The sequence below is a fragment of the Scyliorhinus canicula genome, chromosome 1, assembly GCF_902713615.1.
Source record: "Scyliorhinus canicula chromosome 1, sScyCan1.1, whole genome shotgun sequence".
NCBI classification, from domain to species: domain Eukaryota; kingdom Metazoa; phylum Chordata; class Chondrichthyes; order Carcharhiniformes; family Scyliorhinidae; genus Scyliorhinus; species Scyliorhinus canicula.
In genome coordinates this window covers 192,427,063-192,452,423 of record NC_052146.1, presented here as the reverse complement: position 1 = coordinate 192,452,423, position 25,361 = coordinate 192,427,063, and the positions used below count along the sequence as shown (strand labels likewise).

Below are 25,361 nucleotides of genomic sequence, written 5' to 3'. Positions count from 1 at the left end.
CTTCCCCACAGCTACAAGACTCCTGAACGACTCCCCCCTCAGACTGATCTGTTCCCTGTAAGAACACTATTCACAACACCCTATACTGCTCTTGCTCATGTATTTGCTTTGTTTGGTTACAGTGTGGAACAAGGGGCCAATCACTGTTTGTCGATATACCATTTTGTCAATCTTCTCTGTTGATTATTCTTTTTGTCTACTATGTACGTTCCCTCAGCCGCAGAAAAACACTTCCACTGTACTTTGGTACATGTGACAATAAATCAAACCAGAATCAGCTCCCATTGCTTTTTAGTTTAATTGCAAATTCTTCACATAGCCAAAAGATTTGGAAGTTGAAAATACATTGACATTATGAACCATGTGGAACAATCTCAAAACAAGGATGGTGGCAGCTAAAATGGTTCAAATCCATGCTGGCCATTTGAGTCATGACCTAAACAGTCCTCTGCTCTATGCCCTGGACACCCATCCACCACCAGCACACTATGGCAGTGTACATCATATACAAGATACACTGCAATACCTCGCCAAGTCTCCTTCAATAAACCTGCAGTGGTTCAAGGCAGCTCACCACCTTCTTAAAGGCAGTTAGGGATGGACAATAAGTGGCGGCTTGGTCAGTAACATTTTATGAACAAATCTTAAAAACTCTCCATTTTAAACATGGCTATTTTACTGGTATTTTGTTGGCGTTGCATGCTTAATTTTGACCAAAGGTAGTGATTTACTGAGTGACTGGCTGAGACAACCACAAATAACTACAACACTAGCAGCATGTGACACCTCGGTCCCATAGTTGGTGTTTCTCAAAGACCCGGGCCTTCACTGAAATCATACTGCCGCTTATAAAAACAGGAAGCAAAAAAATACCAACCTTCACTTTTGGAAATGGCCTCTATCCCTTCCAGTGCCTTACCAGGCATCTTGGTACAGAGTATGCTCGCAGAACCTGAAGCGAAAGAAAGGACTGGGTTCTTAAACATGGCCAAAATATCCCTGTGAAAAAATACCCCGATACTAGACCTGGATAGTGTGTCTTGTGTTAACCGTATCTTAGCAGTAGCACTCTGTCAGCAATAACAAATTCAAGTACCATTCAATCTAGGCTGATGTTCCCCGTATAGTTATCATGAGTGTACTGCACTGTCATTTTGAATGAGACAGAAGCCCCGTCTGCCCTCACAGGTGGGCTTAAAAGATCCCCCCGCCCCAGTTTAAGAACAAGAAGGGAGTCCACATTGCTGTCCTGGTGAGGCATAAATATTGGCTAAGTTATCTGGTCATCATTACATTGCTGTTTATGGAAACATATTGCATGTAAATTGGCTGCTATGTTAAAACCTCCAAGATAACAAAAAAATGGACACAATGAATTGAATTAATGTATTAAAATGAGAGGTATCCTATTTTTGGTAGGAATACAGAACATGCTACCGTAGGGGATGGCTGAGAAGTATAGATAAATTCAAGAGCATTTAGATAAGCATACAGGAGGTTGAAGAGAACAATAATAATAATCATTATTAGTGTCACAAGTAGGCATTGCAATGAAGTTACTGTGAAAATCCCCATGTCGCTGTATGGCGCCTGTTTGGGTACACAGAGGGAGAATTCAGAATGCCCAATTCACCTGACAAGCACGTTTCAGAAGATTATATTGAGAGAGTGTGAGAGGGAGGGATAAGGCTCAAGAGGAGAGTAAATGGGCCAAATAACCTGTTTCTATGATTCCAATATGCAAACAGTAACATCACTGAAATGGCAAAAGAATTGAATCAAGGGGCAGCACGGTAGCACAAGTGGCTAGCACTGTGGCTTCACAGCGGCAGGGTCCCAGGTTTGATTCCCCGCTGGGTCACTGTCTGTGCGGTGTCTGCACATTCTCCCAGAGTCTGCGTGGGTTGCCTCCGGGTGCTCTGGTTTCCTCCCACAGTCCAAAGACGTGCAGATTAGGTGGATTGGCCATGATAAATTGCCCTAAGTGTCCAAAAAGGTTTGGAGGGGTTATTGGGTTCCGGGGATTGGGTGGAAGTGAGGGCTTAAGTGGGTCGGTGCAGACTCAATGGGCCAAATGGCCTCCTTCTGCACGTATGTTCTAACCAGTCACGATCGCCAAAAAAAAAGCAGAACTGAGGCATTTGATTGGTACTTAGTATTTGCATATGCTTTGCGCTCATTTCCCACTAACTTCAGATCTTTTCTTGTGCAACTCCACAGAAATAACCTGGTGTTGTAAGACTTCTTACTGGCACAGAAATAGGTCAAGCGCTCTCAAATGGCATAGCTGAGCTAATTATTCTCACGTATCACAAGTGTAGAACCCTGATAAGCACACCAAGGTGAAAACGTTACTCCAAAAAAAAATCACAAATTTAAAAGCATTCTTGGTTGGATGCATTTCTTCAATTCTACAGTAATGCTACTGTTCAGAAGTGTGTCAAGTTTTTAACACACAAGGTTCCATCTGCCCTTTCAGGTGGCAGGAAGAACCCACCACATACTATTAAGTCAGGGGCATTCCTCTTGGTGCAAAAGCAAAACACTGCAAATGTTGGAAGTCTGAAATTAAAACAGGAAATGCTGGAAATACTCAGGCCCAACAACCCCTGTGGACTGCAAAAGTTATATTTCAATTCTGGGTCCTTATCGATGACCCAAAATATTCCCCCTCCCAGACATTCACAAGGTAAAGAAAGCAGCTACATAAATACAAAGATCTCCACTAAAAAGGATCAGGTGCCTAACTTAATATCCAGATCTTGGTACACCACCCACCCCCATCTCCAAGTGTAGGGGTACTTCAAACAGTGGATTGAGGATTTTCACCACCCCAATTTTTAAAGAATACAAATAACTTGGCATTTATTAAAAATCTGGGAGGGTCGTTCAGCTGGAGAAGACAATGGAAACATGAGCAGGAAAGCATAGAAGGAATCTGAAAACAGAGAGTAGAATTTTAAAAAAAAGAGAGGCATTGCTTAATGGATGCTAGATGAACAGGAGTCAAACGATCAGGCCCAAGCAGAATCATAGTTGACAGTTTACATAGAATTTACAGTGCAGAAGGAGGCCATTCAGCCCATCGAGTCTGCACCGGCTCTTGGAAAGAGCACCCTACCCAAGGTCAACACCTCCACCCTATCCCCATAACCCAGTAACCCCACCCAACACTAAGGGTAATTTTGGACACTAAGGGCAATTTATCATGGCCAATCCACCTAACGCGCACATCTTTGGACTGTGGGAGGAAACCGGAGCACCCGGGGGAAACCCACGCACACAGGGGGAGGACGTGCAGACTCCACACAGACAGTGACCCAAGCTGGAATCGAACCAGGGACCCTGGAGCTGTGAAGCGACAGAGCATCGTAGGCCAGGCAACAATATAGAACGAGATAGGTGGTCTAATGAAGGAGTGGTATGAAGGTGTGATTAGAAGCAAATCTGGGAATCAGAAATGACATCCAATCAGCCTCAAAACAGTTGCTATGGAGTTAGTGGCCTAGGCACTGCCTGTGCGCAAGAACCAAAAAAGGCGACTACCCTTCCAGGACCCAGTTGGAGAAAACCTCTGCACATCCAACATCTGATATCAGACAAGTAGCATGACAATTTAGTGAAAATGGAGGGAGGAAGGAATTTGAGAGGTGGTTGTGGCGATATGCTTACAAGCAATATCATAGATGGCTGGTGGTGCGACCTCCAACCAGCAGGTGGCGGTACAGACATACCATGCAGTCTCACGACATTCATGTGACAAGGCACTCCAATACAAGTGGAGGAACAAGATGGTTGTAAGACGTACAAGTGGACAGTCGTGCTAGATGTAGTTCCAGAGGAGTACAAAGAAATTCCATGATAACCCGCTCTGTAACAGATCGTTATCATACCACGTGTGATTCAAGAAAGGTCCTGGTTTGGTGGACAAGACTCGTAGTTTCGTATTCAAACACCAAACACAACAGCAATTAACGAGGTGAGGTAGAGTGTTGGTGAAATTATGAAAATTATTTTTTTCGTGTTGTTCTCAAGGATCAGCACATAGAAGAAAGATAGAAGGGGGTCAAGTACAGATTTTGGCGACACAAGTAATTTGTCTCAGAGCAGGAAGAGAAGCCAATGCAGATGATTCACTGGCTACAAATGGGATAAAAACAGGTGAAAGCAGTCTCACGCAGCTAAATAATGAAGAGGCGTTGGGGCTGTGGGGAGAAAAAGAGAGGGAGGATGGTGTGCTCAACTGTATCAAAAGATCAGACAGGTCAAGAGGACGAGGAGATAAAGGATATCCTGTGTAACTGTACTACAAGGTAATTTGTGACTTTAATAAGAGCAGTTTCAATACTTTGGAAATAATAATAATAATCTTTATTAGTGTCACAAGTAGACTTACATTAAACACTGCAATAAAAGTTACTGGAAGGCCAAAGCCTGGATGTGGAGCAATTCAAACATGAACTTCTGTGAAAGATGGGCACGGATTTAGGGAGAGGCCGCTCATGAGGTCAGCAATGTGGTGGTAGCTTGCAAGAAGGGAAGCATCAAGTGGCAACCTTACCCACGAAACAAAAAAAAAAAAAAGACCATTGACTATATTAGCCAACATGGGAACCAGGAAAGGAAAAACATGGGTGGTGGTCAGTTTAGTGGAAAGAGAGTGAAGCAGTGCTTGTGGACACGGCAAGCTTCAAAATGTATGACCAGAGATGGGAGAGAGAAAACAAAAACAAAAAAAAAACTTAAAAAGTTGAGCAGGGGAAGAATATTTACTGCTTTGGTATGCTAGGTGAAGGTAGGAAAGCAATAGAGACACACATGATTTGATGGGCTTAAAATCTTAGTGACATGTGCCTGAACTCCTTGCATTAGTTGAAGTTGTGAGTGGAGGAGACAATTACCACAAGGTGACATTTTATAGAAGAGAAAAGTAACTAGGTGTTTTCTCTACATTATTCATGAAATAGTGAGCAGTTTTGGCAGACTAGGGCTGCATGTGGGGTCAGATTTGGCAGTGAATGGCTAAATCAGTTGTCCATTCAAGACCATGCCCGTTGGACTCAAGGGAAAGGAGGTGGTGGCCGCATGGGAGCAGGGAAGAAATGCAGTCATCCACAAAAGTTAATGGACAGTAAGGACCTTGTAAAATTGAACTAAGATATCATGGAGGGCAGGAGTTAAGTGGGGAAGATGACGGACGGTATAGGGGATTGGAGATGCAAGCCTCCGCTAAGGGTGGCAACGTGGAATGTCTGGGGACGGAATGGGCCAGTTAAAAGGTTGCGGGTGTTCGCGCACCTCAGGAGCTTGAAAGCGGGCATGGTCTTTCTGCAGGAGACACACCTCAGTGTGAAGGACCAGGTTAGGTTAAGGAAGGGGTGACTTGGGCAGGTTTTTCACGCGGGGTTGGATTTGAAATAGAGGGGTGTGGCGATTTTAATGAGCAAAAAAATGGGATTTGAGAGTGCGAAGGAGGTGAGGGGTCCGGATGGGAGATATGTGATTGTGAGTGGCATATTGGAAGGGGCACCGGTGGTGTTGGTAAATGTGTATGTCCCAAATTAGGTTGATGTGGGTTTTATGAGGGGGTTGCTGGCAGCAATCCCGGATTTGGCCACGTACCAGTTGATCATGGGAGGAGATTCTAACTGTGTCCTGGAGCCAAGGGTGGATAGATCGATCAGAATTGTGGGGGGGGGGGGGGGGGGGGGGGGGGGGGTGTCGGCGGGCAGTTTTTGGGAAGCGTTGAAGGCAGTGGTCTGGGGAGAATTCTCTCATTTATGGTTTGTGCGAATAAGGAAAGGAGGGCGGAACTTGACCGTCTAGTGAGCGGGATAGTGGGAGGTAGACAGGGAATATTTGAGGGTGCCCACCGTGGAGGAAAAAGTTGCAGGGGCAATTTGACAGGCTGACAACGGGGAGGGCAAGAGGGGTGCAATAAGAGTATGTGGAGAAGGCGAGCCGCATGCTGGCGCACCAGCTGCGGAGGCAGGCTGTGTCCAGGCAAATATTGAAGATCCGGATTGGGGCTGGAGATGTGGTATTAGAGCCAGGGAAGATAAATGAAGCATTTAGAGAGTATTACCAGGGACTTTATGAGGCAGACCCAGGAGGAGAGGAGGGGGACATGGGGCGGCTTCTTGACAGCTGGAATTTCCCCAGGTGGAGGAAGAAAGCGGCAGGCATTGGAGGAGCCCCTGGGGCTGAGGGAGGTGCTGGATAGTATCAGAGGTATGAAGTCAGGGGAGGCCCCTGGGCTGGATGGGTATCCGGCAGAATTTTATAAAGGAATTTGCAGCGGACCTGGCACCATATCTGTTGGGGCGTTTAATGAAGCACTGGAGAAGGGGGGGGGGAAATTGCCAGAGACGATGAAGCAGGCAGTAATCACACTAATCCCAAAAACAGGGAAGGATTGGTGGAATGTGGGTTGTATGGACCCATATCACTATTGAACGCGGATGTGAAAGTATTGGCTAAATTGTTGGCGGGGAGAATGGAGGATTGTCCCAGGGGTGGTTGCAGAAGATCAAACAAGCTTTGTGAAGGGCAGGCAGCTCGCAAGTAATACAAGACGGCTGTTGAATGTGGTGATTAATCCGTCGAGAGCTCTAGTACCGGAGGTGGTGGTGTCCATGGACGCGGAGAAAGCATTTGATTGGGTGGAGTGGCGGTACTCATTTGAAGTTTTGGGTAGGTTTGGGCTGCGATTTGTGACATGGGTGTGGTTGCTGCATGTGGCACCAAAAGCAAGGGTGAGGACGAATGATAGGAGCTCACGAAGCTTTGACTTACAGGGGTGCCCGCTGTCACCGCTGCTGTTTGCGCTGGCCATAGAGCCATTGGAGATGGCTCTCAGGGGGTCGGCAGAGTGGCAGGGGATAATGAGGGGACAGAGAGAGCATCGGGTGTCGCTCTGTGCCAATGACCACCTACTGTATGTTTTGGATCCGTTGGAGTGTATGGGAAGGATTATGGGCCTGCTGGGGAGGTTTGGAGGGTTCTCAGGATACAAGCTGAAGGATGGGAAAGCGAGGGATTCCCGGTGAATGAGCTGGCACAGCGGGCTAATTTAGGGGGCATGCAATTTACGGTTGTGTGGGATAGATTTAGGTGTTTTGGGGATTCAGTAGCGAGGGAATGGACGGGGCTCCATAAGTGGAACTTAACAAAACTGGTGGAGGAGGTCAGGGAGGATCTTAAGAGGTGGGATGCACTGCACCTAACGTTGGCAGGGAGGGTCCAAGTGGTGAAAATGATTATTCTGCCGAGGTTCTCGTTTAACTTTCAGGCTCTCCCGATCTTTATACCAAGACCTTTTTTCGGAAAGTGGACACAATCATCTGACTTTGTATGGGTGGGGAAGGTGCCACGGGTGGGGAGGACCCTGCTACAGAGGCAGAGGAAACGGGGGGGGGGGGGGGGGGGGGGGGGGTTTGGCGTTGTGAAACTTGCTTCATTATTATTGGGCAGTGAATGTGGACAAGGTGCAGCAGTGGTGGAAAGGATGAGGGGTAGAGTGGGTTAGGATGGAGGAGGAGTCTTATAAGGAGTCTAGTTTGAGGGCTATGGTGACAGCAGTATTGCCAACAGCTCCGTATGGAGTGAGGCACTGCAAAGGGTAAACGGGACCTCCTCTTGTGCAAGGATGAGCCTGATACAGTTTAAGATGGTGGACAGGGTGCATATGACTCGGGCAAGAATGAGTGGGTTCTTTCAGGGAGTAGCAGATGAGAGTGAGAGTTGTGGGCGGGGGCCAGCGAATCATGCGCACATGTTTTGGGGTTGTGAAAAATTGGGAAGATTCTGGGCAGGAGTGTTCGCAGTCTTAGCCAGGGTAGTGGAGAAGGGAGTGGACCCAGACCCTTTGGTGGCGATATTTGGGGTTTCAGAGAAGCTGGAGCTCATGGAGAGGAGGAAGGCTGATGTCATGGCCTTCGCCTCTCGGATTGCACGGCGAAGAATTTTGCTGGAGTGGTGGTCGGCATCGCCACCGGGGGGGGTAGCGTCTCCGTTGGGTGACCTGTATGACTTCCTGCGGTTAGAGAAGATAAAGTAAGAGTGAAGGGGGTCAGCAAGGGAGTTCAAGAAAGGGGGGGGGGGATGTTTGTGACCGTGTTTGAGGAGCTATTCATCGCAAGGGGGGGGGGGGGGGGGGTGAAAAAGGAGGAAAATCTGTACAAACTGTATAGTTGATTGTTGGGAAGAATGTTTCCCGGGGTGTGTATTTGCTGTAACCTACTTTGATACAAGTTTGAATAAAATGCATTAAAAAAAAAGATATCCTGGAGGGAGATGCAGATAAAGGGTGATGAGTCAAATTGCAGATAGAAGTCACAGGGTCAGCACGGGGAGGGAAATAGATTGACAAGTGTTGTGTTACGTCCTCTGGGATAACACAGGCTGCAGCTTTAACCAAAAGATACTCCAGACCTTGAAGTTAGTTCAATCTGATTTATTGAACCAGTAGCACAGTTCTCTAGGAGTTCGACTCTGCTAACCCAAGTGTGGTTACTCTGTCTGACTGAACCAGACTAGCTCTTAGCCACGTGCTGGAGGCGTGATACTGTACATACACCCTGACTCACTCTCTAGATGTTCATCAATGGAAAGGCGGAGTTTGAGTGCCTCATGCCTTTTATAGTGCGATATCACCCCTGAGAGTCCTGCCTGCTCATTGGTCATGTCCTGTTCTCTGTTCATTAGCTGCCTGTCTGTATATCATTATCTGCATATCATGATAACAAGTTTAGCCCTCAGCAGGCACACTGGTTGGGAAGGTTGAGCAGTTGGAGTTGCTGTTCTTAAGGGAGCAATGAGTGTCTTGATTCAGATAATGCCAAGAGAGGCACAGAGGGGAGCTTTAGGCTCTCTGGCAACATATGGGGAAGTTGGAAGATCAAAGAGGGCTGAAGATTTGAGGTACCCCAAAAAAAAAGAAAATGTTTAGGAAGGGAATCAAATACAAATTTGCTCTGCATTGAAAGGGGTTTCCATGCAGGTAAGCACCAGACTGTATTAATCACATGATGATCTCAACACTAAAGAACATAGCCTGTAGGCTGTGATTCAGCCAGAGTTTCACAACTTTGCACAAACAAGGGCCATCCAACTGAAACTTTTGTTTGGCTGCTGTTCTGCCTATCAGGTACGCACGCAATCATCAGAACACTGGATCAGCAGGCCATTTTTTCCTGTCCAGTCACGCTCTTCATTTTCTTGCCTGTTCTTTCATTCACCAGTCACAACAGACACAAGTGAAAAACAAAACACAAATGGTTCGTTGCAAAACCACTAGTAGTCCCTCACTCTTTATAGGAAATGCTTCTAAGAAATAGTCCACCCAGTTCACCTTCTACAAAACGCAATTCGCAAGAGTTGATGACGAATAGTAATGTCTTCACTTACGGTAGTCTACAAATCTAGACTGTTTTGCTTTTGAAATGTAACCAGGTTACTCTGGGTTGACTGTGCCAGGAGGCTTCCTCTGATGACATCTCAAGGCCAGTTCAATGAAGACCTCTCATAGCACACTGACATAGTACATGAAAACAGAAGTGAGCAACTCCCCAATGGAGAGCATTGGGATCAATAGGTCTCAAGTACCCAGTTCCTCTCAAGCCTGCTACACAACTCCCCATGGCATTTTCAGAACCCAGGGAGAATTCCTTCTTTTCACACGTCCATAAGGTGTGTTCGAGGATTGACTACTTTGTAGTGAGTTGGGAGATTTTGGTTGGGGTGGAGGGGGCAGAGTATGCGGGGCTAGTTATCTTGGACCATGCACCCCACTGGCTGGAGATTCGGTTTAGAACGGGACGAGAGCAAGAGCCCAGGGTGGAGGTTTGATTCAGGGTTGTTGGCAGATGGAGGTTTTTGTGATAAGGAGCGGGCGGGGATTAGGGAGTATCTGAAGTTGAATCAGAATGGGGAGGTGTCGGTGGCCATTTTTTGGGGAAGCACTGAAGGCCCGCGGAGAAATTATTTTGTTTACAGCTCGTGCGGATAAGGAAAGGACGGCGGAACATGACCATCGAGTGAGCGAGATAGTGGAGGTGGACAGGGAATATTCGAGGGTGCACACCGTGGAGGGATTGGCGAGGAGGAAAACGTTGCAGGGCAGTTTGACATGCTGAAAACGGAGAGGGTGGTAGGGCAACTGCATAGGGAAAGAGGGGTGCAAAAGAAGTATTGGGAGAAGGCAAGCTGCATGCTGGCACACCAGCTGCAGAAGCAGGCTGCGTCCAGGGAAATATTGAAGATACAGACTTGGGATGTTGTGTCGGAACCAGGGAAGACAAATAAGGCATTTAGGGAGTATTATCAGGGACTGTACAACGCGGACCCGGAGAGAGGAGGGGGTCATGGGGCGGTTTCTGGACGAGCTGGAATTTCCCCAGGTGGAAGAAGCAAAGAGGTAGGCGTTGGAAGAGCCCCTGGAGCCGAGGGAGGTGCTGAATAGCATCAGAGGTATGAAATCGGGGAAGGCTACTGGCAAAATTTTATAAGGAATTTGTGGCAGACCTGGCACCACATCTGTTGGGGGCTTTTAATGAAGCACTGGAGAAGGGAGAGTTGCCGGAGACGAAGCAGACAGTAATTACACGAATCCCCTAAAAAAGGGAAGGATCAGTGGATTGTGGGTTGTATAGATCCATATCACTATTGAACATGGATGGGAAAGTATTGGCTAAGTTGTGGGCGGGGATGATGGAGGACTGTAACCCGGGGGTAGTTGCAGATGATCAGACAGGCTTCGTGAAGGGCAGGCAGAGAAGAGAGAGATGGACAGTGTATACAGGAGGTGGAGGTCAAGGTGTGGGATTTGTATTTGGAGGAAAGGTTTGCCAGTCTGGAGGAGCTAAGGGAGAGGGTACAGCTGCCAAGGGAGAGTGAGTTCAGGTATCTGCAGGTTAGGGACTTTGCGTGGAAGGTCTGGAGGGGGTTCCCTAGGTTGCCAGGATAGACTCTGCTGGAGCAACTGCTGCTTCCGGATGTGTGAGGGGGAAGAAAGAATTGGGGATATATACAAGTGGCTGGGGGAGCAGGGAGGTGGCAACAATCAAGGAGAAGCATAGTTGGGAGGGGAGATCAATTGGGGAGTATGGAGTGAGGCACTGCAAAGGGTAAACGGGACCTCCTCTTGTGCAAGGATGAGCCTAATACAGTTTAAGGTGGTGCATATGACTCAGGTGAGAATGAGGGAGTTCTTTCAGGGAGTAGCAGATGAGTGAGGGGGGTGTGGGCGGGGGCCAGCAAGTCATGCGCACGTGTTTTGGAGTTGCGAAGATTCTGGGCGGGAGTGTTCATGGTCTTAGCCAGAATAGTGGAGGAGAGCCAGAGCTCATGGAGAGGAAGGTAATGTCTTGGCTTTTGCCTTTGATTGCACGGTGGCGGATTTTGCTGGAGTGGCACTTGGCATTGCCACCAGGGGTAGCGGTTTGGTTGGGTGACCTGTACGACTTCCTGTGGTAAGATAAAGTATGAGTTAAGGGACTCAGCAGGGGGGTTTGAGAAAAGGTGGGGGACGTTTGTGACAGTGTTTGAGGATCTGTTCGTTGCAAGGGGTGGGTGGTGAGGGGTAAAAAAAGAGGAAAAATCTGTACGGACTGTATAGTTGATTGTTGGGAAGTATGTTTCCCGGAGTTTTATTTGATGTAACCTGCTTTGATACAAGTTTGTAACAAAATACATTTAGAAAAAAGCCTAATACACAACTTACAGATATGAAATAAAAGTTCCCTACGAATTAGTAATTGATTTCACCAGCTCTAGGGAGGCTGGTCCATTGATCGCTCACTCACTAAATGACCTGCTCACCGATTTACACACCTTCAAAGACGGGCTTAATCTTTTGGTTCTACTCATTCTTGAGCAGGAGAGAGTTAGTCTACATTATCAAGTCCCTTTAGAATCCTAAAACACTAGATTCCCCATCACGTATGGTCCTGTCACTAGACCTCTCCAAGATCATCAAGCCACTAACTTTTCTGACACGATTCTCTTGCTGCGTTGCACTCAAATGTTCAACCATCTAATTTAATCTCGAATATAGATATACTTTCTGCCTTACCCAACAACAGCCTCAATTCCATAAGGTTTCCTCTGTCCCCTGTTCTAAATATTATATCCATGACCCTTTGTGCCACATCACTCTACTGCAGACAATCTGCTTCCAGGTACCTTGTCCCAACCTTTATAAATAAATGTTAAGGGCAGCACGGTGGCACAGTGGGTTAGCCCTGCTGCCTCACGGCGCCGAGGACCCAGGTTCAATCCCGGCTCTGGGTCACTGTGTGGAGTTTGCACATTCTCCCCGTGTCTGCGTGGGTTTCACCCCCACAACCCAAAGATGTGCAGGGTAGGCAGATTGGCCATGCTAAATGGCCCCTTAATTGAAAAAAAAATGAATTGGGTACTCTAAATTTTTTTTTAAAAATAAAGATAAATAAATGTTAGACATTATTATATCACCCTATAATCTGTATAATTAATGAAAAAAACTGAAGCATTTCTTTGTATTTCAAGCCAGGAAGCATTTTTTTCCCCCAATATGTACAATGAGGTTGCTACGTCAATATTCCAAGTATTACAGGCACTACATCTGGAAACTATTTAAATCTGTGCCCTGCAGCATTGAAACACACACCGAGGAAGACATAACAAAAAGGGAATAATGAGACTGGTCAACATCAGATAGAAGCAATCCATGAAAAATTCCTTCCAGATACTTGAGTTAATAAATTCACTGGGCGGGATTTATCTAAATGGGAACAAAGTTTAGCCATGTGTTTCCCTGCTCTCCCAGTGCTGAGAAACACACTATAAAATGGCATTCCGGTTAGATAGTGGGCCTCAGCGGAGAACGAGGGGTCAAGGCCGCACAGTCCCGTTTTGTGTACTGAGGAGCACCGCTCACCGAACTCCAGTGTAGCGAGAGATCGGGACGCCATTTAAAAATGGCGTCCCAAACTCTGGAGCCCCCAAAGCGATCCCCGACCATGGCCTCCCCCCAAAGCACAATGGGATGGTCCCCGACATCCCCCCATACCCCACAAACACCCACGCAGGGCACTCCCAGTCCTAGCACCACAGTGCAATACCAGTGCCAATCTGGCACCCTGGCAGTGCCCCTGCCAGCACCACCAGGTGGCACTGCCAGGGTGTCCAGGCTGTCACTGCCAGGGTGCCACCCTCCCCAGAGGGCTTCCAGTCCCCTGGGAAACCCCCACAAATGCCGTTCCGTGAGGTCCCTGCTTGTGGGGACCAATATTTAAGGGCGCTCGCCAGAGGTCTCCGAGGCGAAAAGGATAGATCCCAAAGCCTTCGGTATCTGCACAGTAAAGTGAGACTAGCTGGCTTGTTCCAATGTGCAGATTTGCCTGAAAGTGCATTAAATCTTGCAAGGCATGTGAGCCAGGTAGATCCCGGAAGCAGGGTCTGCCAGCTTCTATTGGCCATGCTATGCTGCGACACACTGCTTTTCAGGCGCAGCGTGGCCGTTTGATCGTTTCCATTATCTATATTGAAGCCACTCATGGGTAACATACAATACTTATTCCATTAAATGTAAATGAATAGTGCTATACATTCATCAACCAAACATTCAATTCATACCCACAAACGTCAGTCAATGCTCTGAACATACCATGTCAGAAAGTCGTTACCAACAGACTCTGTCAGCATGAGGCATTACTGAGTGGAGGCCAGTATCGAGTCCAAGTGTTTGCTCATGTTACTGAAATAGTAATCTACAGGCTTGGGCCAACAATCCAGAAAAGTTTAAAACCCAACATCACCGTCGCAGAATCTTAGTTCACTTTTAAAAAAACATTCCTGAAACTTAGTAAGTGATCATCAAGCCTTTGGTTTAATCACAAACTCATCACCTTCTTCCGGTCCAGCTAGTGTGTGACTCCCAAACCAATAAAGTGGACTCTCAACTGCCCTCTAGTCTGTTGTATCAAACAATTTGAGACGGCAACTCATTGCATTCATAAAAATAGAAAATACTGGACAATCTTAGCACGTCTGACAGCATCTGTGGAGAGAGATGGGAGCCAACAAGGAGTCAGGATTACTTTTTGTCCAGTATTTTCTATTTTTGCAACCGCAGTAATTTGCTTCTACTGTATCATCATCACATTAGGAGGGCAACTAGGGACAGGCAAAGAATATCAGCTTTGCCAGCAAAACCAATTTTTCCCAAGAAGAATTTTATTTTATTTTTGTTTTAAATGGGCAAAAGGGGCAATACATAGCACAGAAAAAGTCTTAGGAAAAGAAATGAAAAGGGAGCAGAAACAAAACAGAGAAGGATATTTTCTTTGGAAGTAGATGGAACATAACAGAAGCCCTGTGACAATACTTAATGGAACACACTGTTGGCAGCCAGAAACCTCAGCCAAATCATGCACTTTAAACTGCAAAGGAGGCGCAAAAAAAAGGGAACGTACAAACAAGGAATCGGCCATTTGGCCCCTGAGGTCTGCTCTGCCATTTAATAAGATCACAGCTGAACGGATAGCAACCTCAAAATCTGCATCCCACCTACCCCAATAAATGGATCACCCCCTTGCCCATCAATAACCAAACATCTGCCTTAAAAATATTCCAAGGCTCTGCTTTCACCAATTTTTCAGGCAGTGGCAGTTTTAACGCCTGTCCATATTGGACCTAGTGTTACTCTGGATGAATGCATTCCAGGAGGTTATCACATGACCTTTTTCCAACTGCCGCCTTCTCCCGCAGCCAACAAACACATGGTGCACAGACTTTCCAGATCAATATTCTATCGTTACCAAATTGGATGAACCTTGACAAGTCTTGTACCACCTCCCACCTTCCCTACAAGTATACCCAAGGTTAAAATTTATTCCAGTACCCCAGTGAATTTTCTCCTGCCCTGTTTGCAGCAGTGTCCAGATTAACTTCCCTGGAAACTAAAAAGGACAATCCAAAAAAGCCAGTTTAAAAAAAAGGAAGACCGGCTGTTTCGGGAAAGCTTGTATATTGTAACAAAAAGCTATTGTTCTCTCAGCAACAACTCATTCCAGGGATACGGACAACAGGAGATGTTAAACGTTCACCCAGAATTAGAGGATGCTTGATTGGTCTCACATATCATTTATATTTAACAAATGGTTTGGTTTCTCTAGCTGCTGCAAGCATCATCTGGCTACAGCAGGGAGTAGCTTCACTTGCTGGACACAATCAAACACCATCTGTCGGCGGAAGAATTAAAAAACTTTCCAACATTTTAAGTACCACTCGAATCAAACTATTAAGGATGGCAAACAAACAAACAATTTCATTAAATTCAGTGAGTGAAGGTTCCAATACTGCATCCCCAAATATAAATGATCAGATTCACTCCTGGGAGCTGTAAGCAAAAAGTCAAATAGTTTTGAGCCATAAATTGACAATACAGATCACTTGACCATAGAGCAGTCGCTTAAAAAAATCCTAAAATCATTCAGCTGATTTAAACATAGCCAAACAATTCATTGTTTGGTCATCCATTAATAGTAAAATAAACCAAAACCACAAACTTCACTTAAATAATTCTAATACAGCATTGCTGCATCTTAAAGGCTCACCCATAGCCAGCAAACAGCCAGTACGACCCATCACCCAACCTCTCCCCTATTCCCAGTAGTTTCACACTTACTTCAGGATTACCACCACCTGCAGACATCTTTCCAGCAGTACTAGGCTCACTGAAGTAACCCAACTCTTGTATTTTCAATGGGCTTTTGATTTCCAAGCACCAATTAACTGATTCAGCAAGAGCACCTTCAAGCATATTTTTCACCCCCCCTGGATCTAATTACAAGTTTGCAGAGGAAAGAGAGAGAAAAGAAAATCACCTCGGGCATATCCCTAATGAAGTTTAAGTCTTGAAAACTGTTTACTTTCCCAAACAGCTCTCATTGAGGTTAATCCAGGTCTGTTCCGTTGCCTCCAGCTGAAAACAAATCTCCACCTCCCAAAATCTGTTTTAATCCGAATTCATCTGAGTACATGGCATTTTGTTCTCCCTGATTTCTGGGTGTCAGGTCGAGGGTCAATAATTATCTGATCATTATTTTTAATCAAGTGCAGCTGTAGGAAATCAACATTGCTAATTATAGAAGAGTTACAGCTCCTTTTGACTGACCATCTAGCTCAAGTTAAACTCATGTTTTGCATAATTCATGAACTGGGAACTAAAATAGTAGCAAACCACGATACAACACAAAGGAATTAAGAGTTACTCCATCTATGATCCCACCTTGCATTTATATGGCACCCTTGCTGTGTAGTAAGACATCCCAAGATGCTTCACAGGAGTGTAATTAGACAAATATTGACAATGGGCCAAGAAAGGATTTCTATTGCAACAGGTGGGCAAATAATCTTGGAAAAGAAGTACAAAAGGGCTAGAATGGGAGAATGGCTAAAGGGTTGGAGAAGATGAGAGAGAGAGCAAGCAGTTGAGACTACAGAGGGACTGGGGTTGGTGGACCAAATCTGCTTTCCACTGTTCTGGTAGTCACATGATACAACAGTAATACAGTTGTTGACTAAACAAGCATAGCAAACAATCTCCAATAATTGGGCTGCAATAGACCCAGACATAACAAGAAGAAAGCTCCATTTGTGGAAAGCTTTGGGAACCATAGGTCCAAAGTTTAGTGTTCATCTCAAGTTATGATACACCTACCAATTACACTGTGGGAGCAGCAGGATTTCCCAGCTATTTTAGCTCAAAATTAACCTTTTTGTTGGGTGGCATAGTGGTGCAGTGGTTAGCACTGCAGCCTCACGGCACTGAGGACCTAGGTTCGATCCAGGCTCCGGGTCACTGTCTGTGTGGAGTTTGCACATTCCCCTGTGTTGGCGTGAGTCTCACCCGCCACAACTCAAAGATGTTCAGAGTCCGTGGATTGGCTACCCTTTTGAGGTCCACTAACAAAATTGAAGAAAGGAAACAAACTTGGGGACAAAGCAAAAAAAGGGACTGCTCCTGTTAGGGGCACTGCCTGAACGTAACAAAGATCAATGGAAACTTAAAAACATCAAATAAGAGTACAATTAAAGGGGTCAATAAAGCATACCAACACCTACAGTGCCCACCAGGCATGGAAGCCTTGATGCTGCCCATGGGCACCACATGCTCCCTTTCTAGGGACACCAGGCTGCGAATGTAGCTGTGGAAGAGGAGCAGACAGTCTGGCTGGATGACCCCCTCGGTCGCCCGCTGCCTGGACCTAGAAATGGTGCGCTTTGCCAGGCCCCAGGAGCAGGTTCACAAGGAGGTCCTCCGCTTCCCCTGCCCCTCTCTGCACTGGGAGCCCGTAGATCAGGAGCGTGGGACTGAAGTGCAAACAAAACTCCAGCAAAAGATTGTTCAGAAAACTAAAAAGGGAGTGCAGCCTAAAACACGTAACATAAACATGGTCCACAGATTCCACAAGGCCGCATAAATGGCAGGCTTCTTGGGAGTCCATGAACTGGTGCAATCGGTGCATGTACGGTACTGCCGCATACAATACCCTCCACCCCAGGTCCCCAAGATTGAGGAGGAGTATTCCTCCATAGAGGGACCACCAATGGGGACCTCCACTGCCAGACGGCAGCATAGCATGCCATGGTGTCTCCAGACGAGGGGCAAGGGTAAAGAGGTGATGGGTGTGCAACAGCGGCCCGTACAGGAAACCCTTCTACGCAGTGTGAAAAGGCACGAACAGCATTTCCGCGAGGCAACTAAGATTGTGGGGACCAGCCTCCGAGGGAGGTTTCAGGGCCTGGGGCTAATGTGGAATTCCTTGCGGGCAGGGGTTTGCCCAGATGGGATACCACCGCACATCTGCACGTCCTCCAAACTGCCAATGCCATCGGGTCCGAGTACAACCGTTTTGAGGTCTCAGGTGGCATTGACCGCAAGCCGGACGTCCACCGCCGCACATTGTTCCAACTGGTGGGGTGTCATCCAGCCCACTCCTCCGCCACACAGCACGACCCGATCCTGGTGACCCCAGCAGCCACAGCTCGCCCCTCTGCCAGCCACTCAAAATGATAATGGCGGAGGTGCGGATTCCTAAGCAGAGGCTTCCTGTGGGGGAGGGGGGGAGCTGCGGCGTGAGGCTGTAATGTTCTTTGATTGGGCTGATGTGAACCAAGAACATTAGACTTGGTCTTATAACCAAAGCTATTTATAACTAAGAAATCTAAGATGAATACAGTTGGAAATAAATATCTAACACTAACTTACTCTAAGATACTACAGAGCTGCTCTAATCTGCGACTGCTATCAACTCCTTACAGACACCTTCTGAAGGAACACATGGTGCATTCGGGTCCTGGGACTCCGTACTCACGCCACCTACTGGTTGGATGGTAGAACTACAACAATAAAACATATAACTTCAATCTGGGGGAGGGTGGGTTGGCGCTGCCGAACTTCTGCAATTACTACTGGGCGGCTAATATAGCCATGGTTAAAGGGCAGCACGGTGGCGCAGTGAGTAGCACAGCTGCCTCACAGCGCCAAGGTCCCAGGTTCAATCCCGACCCTGGGTCACTGTCTGTGTGAAGTTTGCACATTCTCCCCGTGTTTGCGTGGGTTTGACCCCCACAACCCAAAGATGTGCATGTTAGGTGGATTGGCCACGCTAAATTGCCCCTTAATAGGAAAAAATGAATTGGATACTCTAAATTTAAAAAAAAATGGCCATGATTAGGAAGTGGGTAGTGGGGGAGGGGTTGGCATGGGAGCGGATGGAGACGGCGTCATGCAAAGACACCAGTTTGGGAGCACTGATAACGGCACCTCTTCCGTTTCCGCCGGCCCGATACTCCACAAGTCTGGTGGTGGTGGCGGCTCTGAGAATCTGGGGGCAATGGAGGAAATATAAGAGAGTGGAGGGAGCATCGGGTTGGACCCCGATTTATAATAATCATAGGTTTGTACCAGGTAGGTTAGATGGTGGGTTCCGGAGTTGGCAAAGGGCAGGAATTAGATCTATTTATAGATGGGAGCTTTCCCAGCTTGAAAGCCTTGGAGGATAAATTTGAATTGCCAGCAGGGATCGGGTTTAGGTATTTGCAGGTGCGAGACTTCCTGAGAAAACAGTTGCCGGCCTTTCCGCTGCTGCCGCCACGGGGTATACAGGATAGAGTAGTCTCCAGTACCTGGGTGGGAGAGGGGAAGGTTTCAGATATTTACCAGGAGCTGTCAGAGGCGGAGGAAACTCTGGTGGAGGAGCTTAAGGGCAAGTGGGAGGAGGAGCTAGGAGGAGAGATAGCAAATAGAAGCCCAGCAAATCATGTCCACATGTTTTGGGCATGCCCGAAGCTTAGTGGGTTTTGGCAGGGGTTGGCGAAGGCAGTGTCCACGGTGCTAAAAACACAGGTGGTGCCGAGTCCAGAGGTAGCGATCTTTGGAGTGTCAGAAGAGCCGGGAGTTCAGGGGGCGAAAGAGGCCAACATCTTGGCCTTTGCCTCCCTGGTAGCTCGGAGATGGATCTTGTTAATATGGAGGGACACGAAGCCCCCGAGTGTAGAGACCTGGGTTAGTGACATGGCTGGGTTTCTCAGCCTCGAGAAAATAAAGTTCGCCTGAAGAGGGTCAATGGTTGGGTTCACCCGGAGGTGGCAACTGTTCGTCAACTTTCTCGGGGAAACTAAAATGTAAGGAGATGCAGTATTCGGGGGGGGGGGGGGGGGGGGGGGTCGGGCAGAGGCCTGCAGAGGGTAACAAAGACCCTGAAGATCTACGAACGTCATAATTCAGGTTGTGCACCTGGCCGAAGAAATGCGTCGCCAGGGCACACCATCGTGGAGGGGGCTCAACGTAAAGGTATCGCGGCAGGGTCTGAAGGCAAGGTTTCCACCTGGGTGCGAAGGCACACCAGCGCCTGGCCGCCCTCCCTAAGCTGGAGACTGAGAACCTCAGCAGCGACCCAGTGCAGTCTCTTGTCCCAGAAGCACTCTGCAAGCATTCTCTGGGGCTTTGTGACAAAGTCAGGGGGAGGGGTCAAAGTGACCAGCCGGTACCACAACATGGAGGCGATCAGCTGGTTTATGACGAGAACCCGACCCCTGTAAGACAGCACTCGGAGCAGTCCTGTCCAGCGTCTGTCCAAGTGAGCAGTGACCTTGGTCTCCAGCTCCTGCCAGTTAGCTGGCCAGGATTCCTCAGCTGGGCAAAGATGGACTCCCAAATAGAGGAGGCTGCTCCTGCTCCAGGTGAAAGGCTTGAGCTCCTCTGGGAGGAGGTCCATCTGCCACGGACCGACCAGGAGTCCGAAACATTTGGCCCAGTTGATCCTGGCAGAGAACGCGGCGGGATACATAGCCTGGCACTCTCGCATCCTCCACACATCAACAGGGTGAGTGAACATGAGGAACATGTCATCAGCGTAAGCCGAAAGGACCACCCCAATGCCCGGCCCGCGCAGAAGCGGTCCCAACAGTCTCCACCGCAGGAGGCGCAGGAATGGCTCCAAGCAAATAGAATAGAGTTGGCCAGGCAAGGGGCAGCCCTGATACATTCCTCTCCCAAAGCGAAAGGGCGCCGCCAGAGACACGTTAACCTTCACGAGACACTCTGCGGCAGTGTACAGAAGCTGGATCCGGGCGACGAAATGCGTCCGAACTTGAATGCTGGCAGAGTCCCGAATAAATATTCGTGATCCACCCTGTCGAACGCCTTCTCCTGATCAAGGGACAGGAAGGTGCTCGATAGACCAGCCCTCTGGGAAAGATGGACCAGGTCCCGGACCAGATGGATGTTGTTATGGATCGTGCAGCCCGGGACCGTGCAGGACTGGTCAGGATGGATCATGCGGTGCAGCACGGTGCCAAGGCGCCAGTTTTTAAGATGGCGGAGACCCCCCCCCCCCCCGGCTTGTCAGCAGGACAATGGTGGCTCTGCTCCACGAGAGGGTCATCACCCAGTCGCGATACTTTCCCCCAGGACGCCCACATAATCGCTCTCCAGGATGTCCCAGAACGCCCTGAAGAACTCCACGGTCAGCCCATCCAGCCCTGGGGTTTTGCCCCTGAACAGGCTATCAAGGGCGCCGGTCAGCTGCCCCAGGCTTATAGGGGTATCAAGCCTCTCGGCGCCCTCCGGGCTGACCTGCGGCTGGTCCTCACACAGAACTCGGCAAGCATCCTCGCTGGATGGATCCGGAGAGAAGAGGGCGCTGTAGAAGCTTCGAATTTGGGTCCTGACCTCCTCCAGATCCGAGATGAGGGACCCGTCGTCGTCCAGCAGCATAAGGAGCTACTGACGGACCCGGGCCTTTTTTCCAGAGAGTAGAAGAAGGGGGAGCTGCGGTCCTTGACTGTGAGGATCTGGATCTGCAACCTCACATTTGCACCCCAGGACCCGACAAGTTGCAGGTCCCACAGCGCGCCCATCACTCTGTACACCAGCCGCAGGGCCAGGTCCTCATCGGGCTGACCGAGACTTGACTCCAGGTCGAGCACCTACTTCTCCAACTCCAAAACCCTGGATTTCCGCATCTTTGTCGTCCCCCTTGCATACTCCTGGCAGAAGGTACACACGTGAGTCTTGCCCACGTCCCACCATAGCCTCAAGGAGGGGAAGCCTGCCCGCTTCCTTCTCCAGCCGGTCCAGAAGCAATGAAATGATCCCAGGAACCGCTCGTCCTCCAGCAGCAGGTTGTTAAAATGCCAGTACGCGGAGCGCGAATGAGCACGAGACAGGGTGAACCCCGCCCACACCAGATGGTGGTCCGAGCACGGCATCTGCTGCATAGAGGTCGTCGGGATATGGGGCAGGTACGCCCTTGAAATGTAGAGGCGGTCAATTCTGGAGGCTCTGACCCAGGCCGTACAAAAGTGAAGACGCTGGAGTCAGGATGGAGAGTCTACCAGATGTCCACCAAGTCAAAGAACCCGACCAGGTTCCTTCACTTTTTTTTATAAATTTAGAGAACCCAATTATTTTTTCCAATTAAGGGGCAATTTAGAATGGCCAATCTACCTATCCTGCACATCTTTGGGTTGTGGGGGTGAAACCCACGCAGAAGGTTCCTTCACCACTGCATGAGAGCTGCACTGGGTACCAAGGCGGTCCTTTGTCCCCAGGGTGCATTTAAAATTTCCCCCCAGGCCGATGTACTCGCCCGTGGCAATGGTGCCAAGATGAGTGGACATAGAACATAGAGCATAGAACATAGAACAGTACAGTACAGTACAGGCCCTTCGGCCCACGATGTTGTGCCAACCACTTATCCTAATCTAAGATCAACCTAACCTACACCCCTTCAATTTACTGCTGTCCGTGTGCCTGTCCAAGAGTCGCTTAAATATCCCCAATGACTCTGACTCCACCACCTCTGTTGGCAGTACATTCCAAGAACCCACCACTCTCTGACATCTCGCCTGTACCTTCCTCCAATCACCTTAAAATTATGTCCCCTTGTGACAGCCATTTCCGCCCTGAGGAAACGTCTCTGGCTATCCACTCTATCCATGCCTCTCATCACCTTGTATACTTCTATCAAGTCACCTCTCTTCCTTCTTCGCTCCAGTGAGAATAGCCCTAGCTCCCTCAACCTTTCTTCATAAGACATGCCCTCCAGTCTAGGCAGCATCCTGGTAAATCTCCTCTGCACCCTCTGCAAAGCATCCACATATTTCCTATAATGAGGCGACCAAAACTGGTTACAATATTCCAAGTGTGGTCTAACCAAGGTTTTATAAAGCTGCAGCAAAACCTCGCGGCTCTTAAACTCAATCCCCCTGTTAATGAAAGCCAACGCACCATATGCCTTCGTAACAACCCTAGCAACCTGGGTGGCAACTTTAAGGGATCTATGTACGTGGACCCCACGATTGCTCTGTTCCTCCACACTTCCAAGAACCCTGTATTCAGCATTCAAATTCGACCTTCCAAAATGAATCACATCACATTTATCTAGGTTGAACTCCATCTGCCACTTCTCAGCCCAGCTCTGCATCCTGTCAATGTCCTGTTGTAACCTGCAACAGCCCTCAATACTATCTACAACTCCACCAACTTTTGTGTCATCGGCAAATTTACTAACCCACCCTTCCACTTCCTCATCCAAGTCATTCATGAAAGACCACAAAGAGCAGAGGTCCCAGAACAGATCCCTGCAGGACACCACTGGTCGCCGACTTCCAGGCGGAGTACTTTCCATCCACTATCACTTGCTGTCTTCTTTCGGCCAGCCAATTCTGTATCCAGACAGCCAAATTTCCCTGTATCCCATGCTCCCTAACTTTCTGACTGAGCCTACCATGGGGAACCTTGCAAATGCCTTACTGAAATCCATATACACCATATGCACTGCCCAACCTTCATCAATGTGTCTCGTCACATCCTCAAAGAATTCAGTGAGGCTTGTGAGGCATGACCTGCCCCTCACAAAGCCATGCTGACAATCTTTAATCAAACTATGTTTTTCTAAATAATCATAAATCCTATCTCTCAGAATCCTTTCCATTGACTGGTCTGTAATTCCCAGTGATTTCCTTATTCCCTTTATTGAACAGGGGAACAACATTCGCCTCCCTCCAATCATCCGGTACTATTCCAGTGGAGGGTGAGGATGCAAAGATCATCGCCAACCTCGCAGCAATGTCCTCCCTCGCTTCCCGCAGTAACCTTGGGTATATCCCATCAGGCCCAGGGGACTTATCTTTTCAAAATTTCCAGCACATCCTCCTTCTTAATATCCACCTGTTTGAGTCTATTAACCTGGAAAACCTTGGGTATATCCCATCAGGCCCAGGGGACTTATCTTTTCAAAATTTCCAGCACATCCTCCTTCTTAATATCCACCTGTTTGAGTCTATTAACCTGGAACAAGCTGTTCTCACGAGCAACAAGGTCCCTCTCTGATGATCATTTAAGGCCTCCCTCACCTTCTCAGACTCTGGACTCAAGTTCCCTCCACTATCCCGGATCGGCCCTACTCTCTCTGATCATCCTCTTATTTCTTACCTCAGTAGAACGCCTTGGGGTTTTCCCTAATCCTTCCCGCCAGGGCTTTTTCATGGCCCCTTCAAGCTCTCCTAAATACATTTTTGAGTTCCTTCCTGGCTACCCTGTCACCCTCTAGAGCCATGCCAGGTCCTTGCTTCCTCAACCTTACATAAGCTTCCTTCTTCCTCTTGACTAGAAATTCCACTTCTCTTGTCATCCAAGGCTCCTTTACCTTACCATTCCTTCCTCGTCTCAGTGGGACAAAACTATCCAGCACTCGCAGCAAGTGCTCCTTAAACAACCCCCACATTACTGTTGTGCATTTCCCAAGAACAACTGTTCCCACTTTATGTTCCTCAGCTCCTGTCTAATAGCAGTATAACTTCCCATCCCCCAATTAAATATCTTCCCATACTGTGTTCCTATCCCTCTCCATAACTATGGCAAAGGTCAAGGAGTTGTGGTCACTGTCACCAAAATGCTCTCCCACTGAGACATCTGACGCCTGGCCTGGTTCGTTGCCAAGCACCAAATCCAAAATGGCCTCCCCCTAGTCGGTCTATCTACATATTGAGTCAGGAATCCTTCTAGTCAGCCTATCTACATATTGAGTCAGGAAGACACTTGCTTGAAGAAAGTCGTCTGCTGCTGGCCAGCCTGGGGAACGTAGACATTCACAAAATGAAATACCTCTCCACCCTCGCAGATCGTCATGTACAGCAACCAGCCTGGCACTGGCTACTTAACCCCCAAGATCTCCGGCTGAAAAAGTGGGGCCAACAAGATGAAATGAAAAATGAAAATGAAAATCGCTTATTGTCACGAGTAGGCTTCAATGAAGTTATTGTGAAAAGCCCCTAGTCGCCACATTCCGGCGCCTGTTCGGGGAGGCTGGTACGGGAATTGAACCGAGCCGCTGGCCTGCCTTGGTCTGCTTTAAAAGCCAGCGATTTTGCCCAGTGTGCTAAACCAGCCCCTCCTCAGATAGCCACCCCGCCTCAATGTGAGGCCAGGTGACTCATGTACACCCCCCCTCGCCACTGCAGGAGTCATGTGGCTTTGTCTCCCGGAGCGGTGTGGGTTTCTTACAGGAAGCACGTCGCAGACGTCCCATCAAGGAGGACCGAGAAGTTCTGGAACCTGCAGAGTGCGTCCCTGCTGCCGTCAATGTTGAGGCTGGCCATGTCAGTAGTAAAGTGCTGTCTTCACCGTCACCTTTTCAGTGCTCAGAAGGAGCAGAGGAGCGCTCCACTCCCTCAGGAGTCCGGCGAGGAAAGATTTGAGCCAGCACTGCTCAGTTGCGTCCACGTCTCCCGCCTCTTTAATGTAGGTGCAGGAAGACTTAATGAGCAGTGCCATGTCCAACCACCGGTCGAGGGCTAGCTGCACT

At 48.2% G+C, this 25,361-nt stretch overlaps 1 protein-coding gene across 7 annotated transcripts in view; it reads right to left on the bottom strand.

Moving 5' to 3' along the window:
- The window catches only part of LOC119970531 (pleckstrin homology domain-containing family G member 1), a 285,870-nt gene that overhangs the window by 182,062 nt on the left and 78,447 nt on the right, over window positions 1-25,361 (bottom strand). For 2 of the 7 annotated variants that reach the window (XM_038805311.1, XM_038805319.1), the window contains exon 2: window positions 878-952. The exons of 2 other annotated variants lie outside the window; for them this stretch is intronic. The gene's annotated coding sequence lies outside the window, so the exon portion shown is untranslated. Of the gene's footprint in view, window positions 1-877; window positions 953-15,869; window positions 16,086-18,256; window positions 18,275-25,361 lie in introns of those variants that run through there. 3 more of the 7 variants (XM_038805322.1, XM_038805318.1, XM_038805339.1) reach the window with 3 other exon arrangements.